Source organism: Lynx rufus, unplaced genomic scaffold (genome assembly GCF_022079265.1).
Source record: "Lynx rufus isolate CCGP_SWC_20201006 ecotype Redwood Valley unplaced genomic scaffold, mLynRuf1.p SCAF_8, whole genome shotgun sequence".
In the NCBI taxonomy this organism is placed as follows: domain Eukaryota; kingdom Metazoa; phylum Chordata; class Mammalia; order Carnivora; family Felidae; genus Lynx; species Lynx rufus.
Genome location: NW_025814896.1, coordinates 21,018,915 through 21,036,130, shown reverse-complemented (window position 1 = coordinate 21,036,130; position 17,216 = coordinate 21,018,915). Strand labels below are relative to the sequence as shown.

Here is a 17,216-nt window from a genome sequence, read left to right as displayed (position 1 = left end):
GAGTATTAACGTTGCTTCGGTAATGGCATCTCATATACACACAAGAGCTAAATTCTCTATAGTCTACAAAATTCTTTTGTAGCCCTTCACTTCCTCAATCCAGGATCCGACCAAGGTCCATGCTTTGTGTACTTTTGGTTGATGCCCCTTTACTCCCTCTTAATCTAGAATAGCTCCCCACCTTTAAATAAAAAATTAACTTTGTAAAAGAGAGTCCAGGCTGGTGGAATGCCCCACATTCTAGATTTGTCTAAATTTTCCTCATGATTAAAATCAGGTTAAGTATTTTTGGCAAGACTATGCCATAGAAGGTGACGCGTACGTCATATTGCATCACATCAGGGCACACACACAATGTCAGGCTGTCCCATTCTTGGCGAGGCTGGGTTCCATCACTGGGCTGAGGTGGGGACTTCTGGATCTCTCTATTGTAAAGGTGCATGTCCCCCTTTTTTTTTTTTTTTTTTTTTATTTTTTTTTTTTAATTTTTTTTTCAACGTTTATTTATTTTTGGGACAGAGAGAGACAGAGCATGAACGGGGGAGGGGCAGAGAGAGAGGGAGACACAGAATCAGAAACAGGCTCCAGGCTCTGAGCCATCAGCCCAGAGCCCGACGCGGGGCTCGAACTCACGGACCGTGAGATCGTGACCTGGCTGAAGTCGGACGCTTAACCGACTGCGCCACCCAGGCGCCCCTCCCTTTTTAAATCAGTATATAATTTGGGACGTGGTCATTTGAGCCATGTGAACATTCTGTCATCCAGCAACTTTTTACTCAGTGGCTCTAGCATCCGTTGATGACCCTTGCTTCCTCAATTGTCATTATAGTGGTGGCCGCACGGTGACATCTGCATTTTTAATAAGTGCCCCAGGTGATTCTTTTACTCAGGAAATTTGGGAAACCTTGCTTAAGTCAAGGTAAGAGTTGCAGGAGAAGATCACTATGGCATTGGCAGCTGGAGGCATTAGCTAAGACCTGTTGTTCTTAGGGGATCAGTTAAAACGCATATTCCTAGGACTGTATTACACCAAAGAATGGAAAAGCACTGCCAAAGACAGGCCTGGGGAGCAGCGTTTTAACACCCTCTTCCTCCCTTTGCCCTAGGTAATTCTGTGCTCTGTGAACGTTGAGAAACACAGACTTAGGTGGTGATCCTTAGCCTGGATGCACATTACATTAAAAAAAATTTTTTTTTAATGTTTATTTATTTTTGAAAGAGACAGAGCATGAGCGGGGGAGGAGCAGAAAGAGGGAGACACGGAATCCGAAGCAGGCTCCAGGCTCTGAGCTGTCAGCACAGAGCCCGACGCACGTCTTGAACTCACAAACTGTGAGATCATGACCTGACCCAAAGTTGAACACTTAACCGACTGAACCACCCAGGCGCCCCAAGGATGCACATTGCATTTTCAAATCACCTGGGGAGTTTTTGTGATCCCTGTGTATACGTGTGTGTGTTTATTTTTTTTTAATGTTTATTTTTGAGAGAGAGAGAGAGAGAGAGAGCATGAGTGGGGGAGAGATAGAGAGACACACATACACACACAGAATCTGAAGCAAGCTCCAGGCTCTGAGCTGTCAGCACAGAGCCTAATGCAGGGCTCGAACTCACAAACTGTGAGATCATGATCTGAGCTGAAGTTGGACACTTAACCACCCAGCCACCCCGATAAGTGTGTGTTTAAAAGTAGGAGCCCCATCTCCAGAATCCGATTCAAATGGCCTGGGGCATCCATCCTTGCCAGCGCTCCCTCAGTGATTCCAACGTACCGCCAAGATCGAAAGGCACCGTGTTACGAGAATTCTCTGTAAACGGAATATAAAAATGAAATCCCGCCCGCCCCCTCCCTCCAGCCACCCTGAAACTCACAGTATCCCCAGCACGGAGCTCACCTGCTAGCCCAGAACATCTAGTGTTCCCTCCACACCTCTATGGGGCTCCCACTGTGTGCAAACATTTCTGACTGTGCTCTTTGGGAAGCTTACAAAAGAGGTCGAAGAAAGGTCACTTCCCTCAAAAGCACGAGGACGTGGGAAAACACACACACACACAAACCCGTGCGAGTATTGTACAAAAGGAGTTTTACCGACCAGGAAACTGACACCCTGGAAGGGGAAATGACCACCCAGCAGGTTCACAGTGGAGCCAGGACGCTTACCCAGCATGCCTTTCTACCACCCTGGCTCATTTTCCCCAGAGCCCACGCTGCACCCTCTGCACTCCCTGCACTCCTGCCAACACCTTCACCAGCAGCACCTGCCACCCAGCAAGGCTCACGGAGGGCCAGCCATTGCAGGACGTATTTGTTGAATGAATGAATGTAGCCAGCCCGGCACCTGCCCACCGGCTGGTATTAAGAACCAGTGGCTCAAATAACCTCGAAAATGAATCCCTGTGAGTGGGATTAGCTCATTTTTCCCACAGACTCAGGAGCCTCTGGGCCTTTCTTCTTCTGGACCCCTTGCTTTACCTCATAACAACCATATAATGAACCACCGTTCTACCTCCTGTGTAATTATGTAACTGTGAGTTCACTTGAGCTGCACTTGACTAGTGGAAAGTTACGTAGATATTTAATTCTGTATTTGTAAACACCGATGTGTCAGATTTTATATGTTGGGGCCAACCCGTTTATTTTTAGGTCCTCAAAGATTTCCCACCATCAGTTAGAATGTTCATTGGCCTTGGACTGTATCCTAATGTCTCATAGACCATAGGTGAGCTCAAAAAGCAGGGCTTTCGTGCCTGGGGACAGGGGACAGGCTGGGAGACACAGTCCTCTGGTTGCTTTCAAGGGACCAGTTTACCTTTTTTTTTTTTTTTTTTTTGTGAAAACTTTATTGCGATCCATATACTACACAATTCACCCACTTAAAGTATACAATCCAGGGGTGCCTGGATGGTTCAGTCGGTTAAGCATCCGACTTTGGCTCGGGTCATGATCTCACAGTGTGTGAGTTTGAGCCCCGCATCAGGTTCTGTGTTGACAGCTCAGAGCCTGGAGCCTGCTTCAGATTCTGTGTCTTTCTCTCTCTCTCTCTGCGCTTCCCCTGCACACACTCTGTCTCTCTCTCAAACATTAAAAAGATTAAAAAAAAAATAAAGTGTGCAATCCAGCGGGCTCTGGTATATTCATAGTTGGGCAGCCATCACCGCATCGGTTTTAGTATTTTAATCACCCCCAAAAGAATCTAGTGCCTTTGATCAATCATGCTTCCCTTGCCCCCCAAACCCTCTCCCAATTCCAGACAACCACTGATCTACTTTCTGTCTCTGTACATTTGCCTGTTCTGGACATTACCTACCGGTAGAATCGTACAACCTGTGGTCTCGTGTCTGGCTTCTTTCGAGGTGCATCCGTGTTGTGGTATGTATTGGTACCTCATTCCTCTTGATTGCCAAGTGATACTGCATTGTGTGGACATATATCGCATTTTATTTACCCATCCAACAGACGATGGACATTTGGGCTGTTTCCACTTTGGTGCTGTTGTGCGGAATGCTCTGTGAAGGTTCGTGCACAGGTTTGTGTGGAGGCATGCCTTTATTTCTCCCAGCTGTGTACCTACCAGTCGAATTTCTGGATCATCTGGTAACTCTATGTTTAACATTTTGAGCAACTGGCGGGACGTTTTTGAAAGCAATTACCCCATCTTACATTTCTACAAGCAATGTATGAGGTGTCTAATTTCTTCACTTCCTTGCCAGCCCTTGTTATTGCCTGTCGTTTTGATTACAGCCTTCCTATTAAGTTTGAAATGGGATCACATCATAGGTTTGATTTGCATTCCTTGATGGCTAATGACGTTGAGCGTGTCTTCGTGCACTTACGGGCCACTTATGTATCTTCTTTGGAGAAATGTCTACTCAGATTCTTTGTCAAATTTTGAATCGAGTTATAGCAAACCCTCGGTTTGCGAGCATAACTTGTTCCGGAAGCATGCTTGTATTCCAAAGCACTTGTATATCAAAGCAAATTTCGCTGTAAGAAATAAGGGACACTCAGATGATTCATTCCACAACCCAAAAATATTCATATAAAAATGATTACAATACTGTAATGTAAAACAAAATAATAAAGAGAATACAAAATGTAAAGAAAAATAAACAAATTAACCCGTACTTACCTTTGAAAACCTTCCTGGCTGGTGTGCGGGAGACAAGAGAGAGGAGGGTTATTGTGTAGGACGACTGTCACTATCACTAATGGAATCACTGCTGTCTGTTGGCTCAACGGAATCTTCTGCACGGGGGCCATCGTAGACACTCGCACGGGTGTTGACCACAGTCATATACTGTATGTAATGTAACTGGCAATAAGGCAGCAGAGGAAAGGGTTTCTATCTGCAGGCAGCCTGACCTAGGATGAAGCAAAGCATTCCTAAGCTTACTCTTGTATGGGAAAGCAAAGGACTGTCCCTAGATGCTTTGAAGTGACAAAAAATACAGTAGTGCCTGTTGTGGGCACCTTCCAATGTTCTGAAAACTCACTGATTTCTGCCAAGCACTGAGGCGTTAAGACCAAGCATCTGAGCATGAGAGACAATCACCCAGAATCCCTCGGGGAGGGAGGGAGAGGGAGAGAAGAACCATTGGCTCAGTTGTGATCATGTGACTTTTGGCATCAGGTACTACTTGTATTGCAAGACATCGATTGTTTAATCAAGTTAAAATTTATTAGAAATGTTGGCCCATCTGGAAGAACACTCGTAGAACGAGTTACTCGCAGACCAGGGTTTTTACTGTTTGCCTTTTTATTATTGAGTTGTAAGAGCTCCTTACATATTCTAGATACAAGACCTTATCAGATGTATGATTTGCAAATCTTTCCTCCCATCTGGTGAGTTATTGTACTAGTTTGCTAGGGCTGCTGTGACAAAATGCCACATTCTGGGTGGCTTAAACAACAGAAGTTTATTTCTCACAGCTCTGAATGCTAGAAGTCCAAGATCAAGGTGTTTGCAGATTTGGTGTCTCCCAAGGTTTCTCTCCTTGGCTTGTAGATAGCCATCCGTTCCCTGTCTATGTCTTCACAAGGTCTCCCCTCTATGTGTGCATCCCGGATGTCCTTTTCTCCATTTATAAGGACACTAGTCACACTGGATTCAGGCCCTATCCTAAGGGCCTCAGTTTGACTTAATCACCGCTTTAAAGGCTTGTTTCCAAATACAGTTAATTCTGAGGTACTGGGGGTTGGGACTTAGACATGGGAATTTTGCGGGGACACAATTCAGCCCGTAACAGTTACTTTCTCTTCATTTTCTTGATGGTGTCCCAAATTAAAAAAAAAATTTTAATGTTTTTATTTATTTAAAAAAAATTTTTTTTTTTCAACGTTTATTTATTTTTGGGACAGAGAGAGACAGAGCATGAACGGGGGAGGGGCAGAGAGAGAGGGAGACACAGAATCGGAAACAGGCTCCAGGCTCTGAGCCATCAGCCCAGAGCCCGACGCGGGGCTCGAACTCACGGAGCGCGAGATCGTGACCTGGCTGAAGTCGGACGCTTAACCGACTGCGCCATCCAGGCGCCCCATGTTTTTATTTATTTTTGAGAGAGAGAGAGAGACAGAGCGTGAGCAGGGAGAGAGGGAGGGAAACACAGAATCCGAAGCAGGCTCCAGGCTCTGAGCTGTCAGCACAGAGCCCGACGCGGGGCTCGAACTCATGAGTTGTGAGATCATGACCCGAGCTGAGCTGGACGCTCAACGAACTGAGCCACCCAGGTAGGTACCCTGATGATGTCCCAACTTTTGAAGCACAAACTTTTTTTTTTGATAGGGCCTGACTTCTCTGTTTTTTTTTTCTTTGTTGCTTGCGCTTTAGGTGCCACATCTAAGAAGCCATTACTTAATCGATGGTCACAGTTTATGCCTACGTTTTCTGATGAGTGTTTTGTACCTTTAGGTCTTACGTGTCAGTCTGGTCTGTTTTGAGTTAATTTCTGTACACAGTGTGAGGTAGGGGTCCAGCCTCATTCTTCTGCACAAGGAAATCCATTTGTCCCAGAGTGACATCCAGTTGTGCATGAAAAGATTTGTTGAAAAGATTATCGGTTCCTCGTTAAATTGCGTTGTCACTCTTGTTGAAAATTAATTGGTCGTAGGTGGAAGGGTTTATATTTGGACTCTCAGTTTTATCCCATTGTCTGCATATCTATCCTCATACCCATACTTCACTGCCTCGATTACTGTAGCTGTGTTTTGAAATCAGGAAGCGTGAGTCCTCTACCTTCTTCCAAGTGCACCGGAACTTTCGGCATCAGATACGGTGAAAGGTGTGAATGAACAATACAACAAGGGGATTTGGGCCTATCCTCAAGGCTTCATGTCAGGAACATAGGCTCCAAGTTCAATACCTGCCTTAGATGGATTCCTGCCCTCTGAGCCGACAGCTCTTCTCGATAAATCAACGGAAACATTCTGTGGAGAACAATGATCCCCTTGGGTTATTTTAAACATCGCTTTATGTCTTCTCCCCCACCTGCTCTGCTCTCTAATTGCTCCTTCTGAAACAGTGTCATTCACCACTGGATTATTAATGAACTAAGAGGGAGCGGGGGGGGGGTGAATGAGAGAGGGGGCTTTCAGAGGACTTGAGGGGCCCCAGGGCCTGGAACAAGCCCAGCCCTGAGTTTTTCACCTTCCCCAAGGAAGGTTACTGAGTTGCCTTAGCAAACAGGAAATCCCTAAACTCAGGTTCTACCCGTCACCGCAAAAGGACATTGCTAGTGTGATGGCCAAGAGGAATTCTTCCTTCAAACTGGATTGCTGGGACGTGAAAAACTGCGCATCACCCCAAAACTCCCCAAACTTAAACGTTGTCTGCACCATCTCTGACTGGCCCTGGGCTGCCTGGGGCTCTAAGCTGAGGCGGAGAAAGCTCAGGAAACAAGGCCCTTTGTGGACAAGAGAATTCTATTGTTCTAAAGCCAGTGTTCAGGGAGTGTGGATTCCAGAGAATGTTTTGGTATGGGTTTTTTCCCTTTGTTAACTTTCTCTTCTCTTCCTGGGGGGTGGGGTGGGGAGTAGGGCCCTCTCAACAGCGACGTAAAAATAGTTAGATCCTGTAAAAAAAAAAAAAAAAAAAAAAAAGATGGTGTTCAGAGTGCTGAGGCCTTCAGCCCCGGAAAGAGGCTCGAATTCGATGATCGAAACCACCTCGGTGTGTTTTGCTTTTCGTTTTTTCATTTTTACCACTAGATCTCGGGAGGGCAGCCCCTTTCTGGAGGCTGCACACCTCAGACAGTGACGGACGTCAGCGGAGGTACGACCACTTCCTTCCTCCTTCGCTTAGCCTCCTTTCTTTACACAAAGAGGAAATGATGAGAGTCCGTGTCGCAGGCCACAACCCCCAAGCTCCCACCGATCTCTCCTCACCCCCCACCCCCGCCCCGTCTGGGGAACCTGCCCCCACAAACCTGTCCCCAGGGCAAGGCCTAGTTGGGCTTCTTGAGGTCCCGGAAAGGCTTCAGACTCAGGCTGCACAGGCCTTCGAGGTAGGAGACCTGGGTTTCTGGCACTGGTACTGATTCTGTATGACCTCGGGCAGGTTACTGCTCCCCTCTGGGCTTCATGACGCCCTTCCACGAAATGGGAGCAGGAATGCAGTCCTGGGCTTCCCCCTTTCCGCGTTTGGTGATGGTGAGGAGAGGGCGTGGAAAGGGGGGAAGACTGTAAGGACGACTGTTCCGAAGCCTGGCAACGTCCATGGCCCTCGACTTCCGCTGCTCAGTGGAGGGGCCCCGGCACCCCCAGGGTGCCGGGACCCTTCTGCGAGCTCCCAGGGCGGCGGGAGGAGCGGGGTGAGCGTGCCCACCCACTTCCCCGGAGCTCAGGCCCCGCCTAGGGGGAGGAGCCGAGGGGCGGCGCGGAGGCTGGCGGCCGGGCTCAGCCAGCTTCTGTCGCCGCACGGGCAGCTGCGGCTCGGGGACCGACTGACAGAGCCAGGGCCGGAGCCGCTCGGGGCCGGGCTAGGGAGAGCGGGTGAGTTCCCCGGCGACGCCGCCCCTCCCTGGCTGGAGCCGGCGGGGATGAGGATCGCGGCGGGGAGGTGGTCCCAGCCGCGGAAGGTCTGGTTGGGGGTGTGTGGGGCGCGTGGGCCAAGGGCCGGCGGCTGGAGGTAATTGGGGGAGGGGGCGCTGGAACGGCGGGTGCGGGGAGCGCAGGCCGGGGAGTCGGGCTGGGGTGGGGGCGTTCTCCGGGTCTGGCGCGCCTACGACGAGGCTGGGGTAGGGGGCGCATCGGCAGGCTGTTGGCCGGGGCCACCGGGGCCCGCTCTTGGGGCAGCCTGTGGGATTTCGGCTGCTTCTGCAGGGGGTGGCAGTGCCGCGAAGCGGGAGCCACAACCAGCATCAAACGGCCGGGGCGCCCAGCCTCGGGGCCCGCCGTGGGGGCGCCGCCCCCTCGCGTGGCGGCGCCAGATCCCCGCAGGGAGCGCTTCTGCCCGGGCGGGAAAGGTCCCCAGGGCGGGCGCCCCCGCGTGCGGACCCGCCCCGCCGCTGGCTCCAGCTGACAGCGCCCGCCGGCCCCTGGAGACCCCGCGCGCTTCTTCCCCGCGGGAGGTGCTCCCGGCCTCTCCAAAGGGCCGCCGTGCGCGGGCTGCCGGGTCCCCGCGCCAGGAGCGCGCCTCTCCTCCCGAGTCCCGCGCCCCGACTCCGGCCCGAGGAGCGCCCCCGAGAGCCTGGGATGGGCAGAACCCGTGCAACCCGCCCCAAAGAGGTCGCGCGGAGGGGTCTGCCCAAGGTCACCCGGAGCGCCCAGGCTGAGCTGTCCAGACCGCCCGAGTGGAACGCAGGGAGGGGGAGGCGCCCGCTGCCAGCCTCCTTTCCCTGATGCAGACTCCCTCCCTCCCTCCTCCTCCCCCAGTCTGGACCCGGCTCCTCGGGAGCCGCTGCTGATGCAGCTCCCAGCCCCGAGCGGATGACTGAGCCGAGGCGAGCTTTGAATCCGGTGTTCCCGGGAGGGCCGCGCTCAAAGCCTGGGACCCGGGACTCCCGGGCACTCGGGAGCGGGGAGAGAGGTGGCTGCATAAGCGCTTCTCAGAACCGAAAGCCGAGCTGCTTGCGCGCCCATGTGATTGGATTCCACATAATGGGCCCCTGTTCTCGCTGTCAGAAGCGCTCACCAGCTCCCCGCGGCCGCGGGCACCAGGTGCCGCCTCTGAATCGCCCTCTGTGGAGGACCCAGGGCCCCGAGGTACCAGGCTCCCTTTCCCGCAGGGCTGTCTCTGGAAGGGGCCTGTCATTAGCCGCCTGAGCCCACGGGGTACTTTCCTGAGTGCCCTGCCATTTCCTGCGGCTGGTGAAACAGCGAGGGGGAAAACCCTCCATCTGGGAGGCTTCCCCCTAGGTTGGTAATAAAGCTTCTTAGCTCAGCCAGTGACTGGCGCTGGGCTGGAAGGCAAGGCACTTGGCCTCCCGGAGCCTCAGTTGCCTCTAAGACAATGGGGCTCATACTCAGGCCGTGGGCAGGGGTGGCGAGGGGACCCACGTGAAGTGCTTGGTGCAGTGGAGCGGGTCGGGAGGAATGCTCTTAGGTAAATACTGGCGCCCTTCGTAGTGGTTTTGAGTGGGGTGTGTCTCTTTTAGGCAGGAGCAGCCCGTGGAGTCCTGGAGGGTGGTTCTGCAGGGGCCGGGGGAGTTTCCACATCTTCCCCCAGCTTGGTCACAAAGCTCCAGCCTGCAGGCGGCTTGTGGGCCCTGGTGAGCGAGTCCTTTCAGCTCGCCGCCTGCTCACAGAGCCATCCCACACAGATTTCCCCGGCCCCTTCTCTCCCCCCTGCCAGCAAGATGCTGGAGACAAGATGTCACCCAGGCCACTCTGGACGTTCGACTTTGAACCCTCTGGTCAACTGGAGCGTACCCAACAGTGTCGCCCACCCTGAAACCTTCCTGACCCGTTTCCTGGTCCCAGCCTCTGCAGTGGCTCCTTCAGGAAGACCAGTTGACCCTCCCTGTCCCTCTGTCAACCTCCTCCCACTGGGACATTCACCTGCACATTCTCTGGTTAGCGTGCGGAGGCTCCTTGCCTCCTGGAAGGACACGCGGGCAAGGCCAATGTATGCTCAGACTTCATTCCGGTCACTGGTGCTGGAGGGAAGGTTAAATCCTAATCTAGCCGCTAAGTCTGTTTGGGAGCCTGAGGGACAGGGGGAAGGGGATGCTGACACAGGAAGGTGGGATTTTCCCCAAGGCCAGAACCTTTCGGCTGAGCCCATTTGGACTCATTGGAAACTAGGGCCTCAGTTTCTTTTCAAAACCAGTCCCATCCCCAGAGGGACCTTTCTTTGGCCAACAGAGGTTGCAGCTAGCCTGGTTTTGCAGATGGGGGAAGGCACATTCCTGGATTCCTGTGCCGTACTTGGACCCTCAAGAACCCCACCCAACCTTGCTGCCTTCCCCCAACTAGCTGCCCCAGCCTGTACCCTGCCTGCACCTCGGACTTGAACCATTTGGCGTATAGTGGGTCCCACAGGGCATTCTGCCAGCAGAGATCAGGACAAACCTTCTTTAGCCCGAGCACATCTTAGAGGCTGGGCTCAGGGAGGGCTTGGACCAGCCTGCCTCCTGCAGAAAGCTACAAAGTTTGCAGACCACGAGCACCAGGCAGGTTTAGTTCAAATGATAGCTCGATACTTAAAAGCTGTGTGTTGACAGGTAAATTACTGCTCTCTCTGAGTCCTGGTTTTCTCATCTGTAACATGGGAGCAAATAGTACTGCCTACTTCGTGGGGTTGTGAGGATTCTGTGAGATAATAATGCACAGAAAGTGCTTAGTGCAGCACCTGGTGTGGGCAGGAATGCAGGAAATGATTATCGTCACCATCACCACCATTTCCTCCTCTGCCTTGGGCTGTCAAAGGTCCCACCGCCTCCAGTCTGGGGGAGTCAGACCTCTTCTGCCTCTAGCTCTCAGGACAGGGAAAGCCTCTTGGCTGGGGAGGCCTGACTCCTGGGAACTGGAGTCCAGCATGGGCCTGTCCCCAGGAAGTCTGTGAGTTAGCCTCTCACATCTGGCTGCCATTTTCCAGGATTTGTGGGTTCATTCAATAGATGTTTACTCCACTGTAGACCTTGTGCTTAGTGAGGGATTTCAAGATGAATCAAGCAGCAATCAGGGCTCCCCTCTGCGGGGGAGACGCAGGCCTGGAAACAGATAGCGAGGAGACCGTGGGATAACAGCTTCACTGGTGAGAAGGGGAGGGGAGAGCCGAGCGGCGGGTGGACAGGTGGCCAGGGCTAACCAACCCAGGTTTCCCTCCTGAAGCTGCCACCTTGCTGCTGGCTGGTGATGGACAGATGCCTGGGTAAGAAACTCAGCGCAGGGCCTTTTAGATATTAATCAGAGCTTTGCACATGTTAGTTGCTATTATTACTAGTCTGTGATGACCGATGACAGGTGGGCAAGCTGCTGTGGGAGCGCGTCGCGGGTCTTCAGAGACAGTTTTCCAGGTGGCGGGTACTAGAGGGGCGGGCAGGCTGAGCAGAGGGAGCGGCTTGCGCAACAGCACAGGGGCTTGAAAGCGCTTGGTGTCTCTGGGAGCAGTGGGCAGAGGCCGCGGCTGGAGTGCCATCACCATAGGGCGTGACGGACGCTGGGGCGGCAGGCGAGGCCAGGGAGGTGGGCAGAGGCCATCCTTCCGAGGGGTCCCAAATGATTAAACACTCGCTGACCCGAAGCAGGCACCCTGCGGCCTGTGGAGGGCTGTCCGGTTGCACACCCAAGCGCTGACCCGAAGCAGGCACCCTGCGGCCTGTGGAGGGCTGTCCGGTTGCACACCCAAGAAAGTCTAGGATTAACTTCTGCACGGGAGGGAGGGCTGGCCCCGGGCTCATCGGCCAGTATGTTAGCTGTCCCTTCCTCTTCCTTCTACTAGGAAAGCACGGAGATCCCCTCCTTCTTCCCGAGATGCTTTTCCTACTTCTTCATCTGTTTCTCTCTTCCTGGGACTCAGTAGCTCATTTGAAGGAAGGGGATGTACGTGGAGGAAGTGCCGTGATCTGGCTCCTTATTGATTATAACATTGTACCAGGTGCCGGTACGCTTCCTGGAGGCTGGTCACTGTCCAAGGTCTTTGCTTGCATCGCCATGGAATGCTCATACCGACTGACTTGAAGTGGATGCATGTATCCCTGTTGTACAGAAGGGGACACTGAGGCACCAAGGGTGAGGCGATTTGCTAAGGGGCCTGGGGCTCCTAAGTGGCGGGAACTCATGTCGGGGGTCTCCAAAGCTTCCACGTGCTGTCCCGTACCACTTCACTCATGCTCCTTGTAAATCGCTAAATGTTTCACTCATGCAGAACGTCTGGTTTCTTCCACTGTGTACTCTTGGATGCTGGGCGGTAGGCACCTTGGAGGTGGGTCACGGTGGGGGGTGCTCTGGCTTCCTGGACACTGCTCCATTCTCTCCCTGCCCTGATTTTTGGGGAGGCCCCGTGGACAGGCATTTGGCAAAGGGGAGGAGGTGTTCTTGGATGTCTCGGAATTCAGGGCCGCATCCCTTGGCCCGTAGGGTCCCACAAATGTGCCTTGAGGCAGGCAGTTTGTAACCTCATTGACGTGGCAGGTGGTGGTTGAGTTCTACCGGGACCCCCTAGGAAGGAATGAGTCTTTTAGGACGGCTAGTCAGCGCGTCGCGTGACCTTACCTGTTTTCAGAAGGCAAAGGCTCAAATTTCCTTTTCCATAGGAGGCAGAGTTTAGGGCTGGGGTTCAAATCCAGGTTCTGCCTTCCACTGGCTTTGGGGCCTTGGGCAATTTCTTCGCTTCCTTGAGCCTCAATTTCTTCACCTGGAAATACAGATCATATACACTATATACATAATATGTATAATTCGGAGTTGTAATAAAGACTTGTAATCATACAAAGAAAACCTGGCTTCCACGTCGTAGATAACATCGGTATAATATCCACAACATTGACCTCTGTGGTACTTATCGTAGTTGTGATCATATAGTTATTTGTGGTCATTACTTTTTGAGTCTGTCTTACTCGCTAGACCAGTGGTTCTCAGCCGGTAACAGTTCGGCCCCCAGGAGTCCTTTGGGAATGTCTGGAGACATTTTTGGTTGTCACAACTGGGGAGGTGTGGGGTGGGGGGGGTGCTACTGGCGTCTAGCGGGTACAGGTCAGGGATGCTGCTGAATTTCTTACACCACACAGGACAGCCTTTCATAGCAAAGAGTCACCCAAATGTCAATAGTGCCGAGGCTGAGAAAAGTTGCACTGGGCTATGAGCCTCATAAGGTCAGTGACTGTGTCTAATTCATTCAGCTCTGTGTCCCCGGTTGCCCAGCATGGAGCCCGGTACATGGGAGACAATCAATATGCATTAAAAGGATGAATGAGGACTTGGAAGGCCTTGTGTCCCCTGGAGTCCCAGAGGTTTGGCTTGTAGGACATTTTGAATGGGCAGGAGAGATTTAGATGAAACTGAATGATAAATGGCCAGTTGGTGATGCAGGCCAAGGAAATTCAGACCAAGCTATTTTCCTTCGCCAGCAGGTGCTGGGGGGCCCAACTGAACCATTGCTGCAGTGACCAGTGCATTTTGGTCATGTGCCTGTAGGACTCACCTTTATCTGGACGAGCCGGCCGGGGCAGGCGAACTAGGTGCCGACAAGGAACGCCCTGTCAGCGGGGCCCTTGGGATTTGCCAAGCTGGGCCGCAGCTGCTGTTGCCTTCCTGTTTTTTCCCTTTCTGGTGGAATGAAGGAAACCCACTGAATGGCTATTTTTCCACTGACATTTACAGCAATGTGATAGGCTTTGGATTAATGAGGTCAAGCTCCAGTGTGAAATCTGCCCGATAACTTGAAGCTGGGCCAACAGGAAGACACGGCTTGTTTTCTTTGGGCTATTTGATGTCTTTGGATGGCTTTGGCCAGGGAAGCAGGGGTCACAACTCCATACAAAAGAAGGGAATGTTTTTACGCCCCAGAATTCTAGAGGCTGGAGTTGTTGTCTCTTTTTCAATTCATTGGGAAGGCTTATTTTAAATTTTTTAAAATGTTTTTATTTATTTTTGAGACAGAGAGAGACAGAGCATGAGCAGGGGAGGGGCAGAGAGAGAGGGAGACACAGAATCCGAAGCAGGCTCCAGGCTCCGAGCTGTCAGCACAGAGCCTGACGCGGGGCCCGAACTCACGGACCGTGAGATCATGACCCGAGCTGAAGTCGGACGCTTAACCGACTGAGCCACCCAGGTGCCCCGGGAAGGCTTATTTTAATGCCGACTTAGAAATAAGTAACTCATTTAAGCAGAGGTTCACTGTGAGCCCTAGGCTGGCTGCCGAGCATGGATCTGGGCTATGCAAAGCTGTTTTTCTGGGGCTCTTTGGGAGTCCAAAGGAAAAGATCGGCCCCAGAGGGTGCTTGGACAGGTTAGAGGTGCGCACGAGTTAGAACTTATTCTGATGGGGGACGCCTTCTTGGACAATGTGCCTCAAACTTTCTCACGAGTCACCTGAGGGTTCCTGTAAAACGCACAACCTAATTTAGTAGGTCTGGGTCCTGTGTGTCTGCATTTCTAACAGGTTCCCAAGGGGGAGCCATTCTGCTGGTTTGCGAGCTGTACTTCGAGTGGCAAGGGTCTGGGGAAGCCCACGTCTCCAGGGGAAGGGTCTCTGGTGTCACTCACGCAAACACAGCAGCATTCAGCTCGTCACTCCTGTTGGCCCAGCCATCTGCTCTGCCGGCTGGCTTGCAGGGGCACGTGTTTCTTGCTCCCCCTCTCTGTGTGTCCAGACCTGGGACCAAACATGAAAACGAGGCCGCTTGCTCCCAAGGGCAGGAACAGGTGGGGACGTCTGGTGCTTCCAGAGATGTGTGTCCAGGGACATGCCGTTCCCGCGTCACTGATCACCTGGGGCTTGTTGAACATACAGATCCTCAGGCCCTGCTTAGCCCAACCCGCCTGTATCAGAACTTGGCCGGGCCCTGGGAATCTGTGTTTGTAAAAAGTGGGTCAGGAGATTCTGACCCACAACCAGGCTGGCAGAGGGGAAGCCGGGAGGAAAGAATGGCTACATGTGGAAGTGAATCGCTCAGCAGGCGTGATACGTGAGGTTGTGGACTTGTGCACTGCCCGATGGCACAGGGAGGGGGCAGAAACGTCACCTGCCCCACTTGCTAAGCTCTGCACCCTGCATGGTTGCATCTGCCTGGAAGGAAGGACACCTTTTTCTTAATCGTAATAATAATCGTCAACATCTGGTATGTATCACGAGGCAAGCACTGTTTATTTAACCCCTTTAGTCTCATCCTCGCAGACTGTAGAGGGGGCATTACGGCGACCTTGATTTTACTGCTGAGGAAAGCGAGGCACAGAGAGGTGCAATGACTTGTGTCAGGTCACATGGCCATCAAGTGCGGGAGTCAGGATTTGAATACAGGACGTCTGGCTTCAATGTGCTGGCACCTAAATCATTATGTTCTCTGGCTTTTCTCTGGGCAAAAATGCCGTTGCGCTTCGGGGCTGTCCCGACTCTGAGGAAGTGCCTTTTTCTATTTCTTTCCCAGGTAGGGGAAAGGCTAGCAGTGGCCTCGGCCGTCCCTGGAGTCAGACCTGGGTTTGATCCCCGCCTCTAGCACTTACTGTAATCTTGAGCAAATTACTTGCTTAACTCCACTGAGCCTCAATTCCCCGCGTGTAAAATCGGAACGATAATAGAATAGGCTGGCATGATTAGCCATTTTGCTCCATACAGAGGATGTACTCAATAGTATCAGCAATTCTGATTACATCAGCATCCGTCATGTCTGCCCTGGGAGCATCCCTTCAGAAGAGAGGGGATAGGTGTGCAGAGTCCTGGGTCATTTACGTCCCTGGGGCTTGAGCTCACCCAGATGACTTATTTACGTCTATTACTTACTTAGGCATCCCTAGCCTTTACTTCTTGGCACTGGTCAGAGGCCCCATGTACATTCCAGCTTGGTGAGTTCTCAGAATTTCTTGGCTCCCAGACTGATTCAGAGTCTCAATCAGAACTGGCTTTATTTTCTGTCATCCAAGAGCAACTAAAGGCACACATTCCCATATTTATTTCCTTCAGGGCTCTTGGCCCTTCTCGGTGTCTGTCCCTGTCTCCAGGTTCCTTTCTGGAACTCTGTAGACATCATTGGCGCCCCATGAACTGGACAGAGAGCCAATGTTGCTTTATAGACATTGCCTATTGCCGTATAAAGAAATAGGGAAGATTTTCTCCAAAATTTCATTAGTTATCTTCTTTTTTTTTTTTTAATGTTTTTATTTATTTTTTTTTTTTAATTTTTTTTTTCAACGTTTATTTATTTTTGGGACAGAGAGAGACAGAGCATGAACGGGGGAGGGGCAGAGAGAGAGAGAGACACACAGAATCGGAAGCAGGCTCCAGGCTCTGAGCCATCAGCCCAGAGCCCGACGCGGGGCTCGAACTCCCGGACCGCGAGATCGTGACCTGGCTGAAGTCGGACGCTTAACCGACTGCGCCACCCAGGCGCCCCTGTTTTTATTTATTTTTGAGACAGAGAGAGACAGAGCATGAGCAGGGGAGGGGCAGAGAGAGAGGGAGACACAGAATCCGAAGCAGGCTCCAGGCTCCGAGCTGTCAGCACAGAGCCCGACGCGGGGCTCGAACTCACGGACCACGAGATCATGACCTGAGCCGAAGTCGGACGCTTCACCGACTGACTGAGCCACCCAGGCGCCCCAGTTATCTTCTTTTACATGTAAAGCCAAGCTTTAGTTTTCTTATTGTGGTATTTTATCCTGTTTAGTTATAAAAAGAATACAAAATCATTGTTAACATCCGAATAGTACAGAAATGTGGAAAACAGAAAGTGAAATGTCCCCAACCATCATCTCCAGCCACTCATTTCTTTTCCCCAGAAGAAATCCCTGGGTGTTTTTGAAACTTTCCATAAGTGTCTTATGTACATACATACAAACCCCTATTCATTTATGTGTCTGTCCTTTTTTCTTAACACACCTCTGCAGCATGCTTCTGAAACTCCCCCTTTCAGCTCATTTATCTTAGCACATGTCAACATACCTCTGTCTCTAGGGCTACGTGGTACTCCAGGAATAAGCATTTATCGTAATGGATTTTCTAGTTCCTTGTGACAGTGAAGGTTGTTTCCAGTTTTCCTCCTACTAGAGCTGTGAAGTCACAGCATCCTTGCTGGTGCAGCATATCTCTTTGTACCCTGGCGCGATGTGATCCCTGTGGAAA

General features: G+C 51.8%; 1 protein-coding gene across 3 annotated transcripts in view; it reads left to right on the top strand.

Annotated features, from left to right (window-relative positions):
* The first annotated feature begins 7,333 nt into the window (after positions 1 to 7,333).
* PPP1R16B (protein phosphatase 1 regulatory subunit 16B) overlaps positions 7,334 to 17,216 on the top strand; it is a 101,346-nt gene continuing 91,463 nt past the window's right edge. Inside the window, exons 1-2 of one of the 3 annotated variants that reach the window (XM_047067999.1) lie at positions 7,334 to 7,500; positions 12,036 to 12,169. The gene's annotated coding sequence lies outside the window, so the exon portion shown is untranslated. Of the gene's footprint in view, positions 7,501 to 7,891; positions 7,988 to 12,035; positions 12,170 to 17,216 lie in introns of those variants that run through there. The other 2 variants (XM_047068001.1, XM_047068000.1) reach the window with 2 other exon arrangements.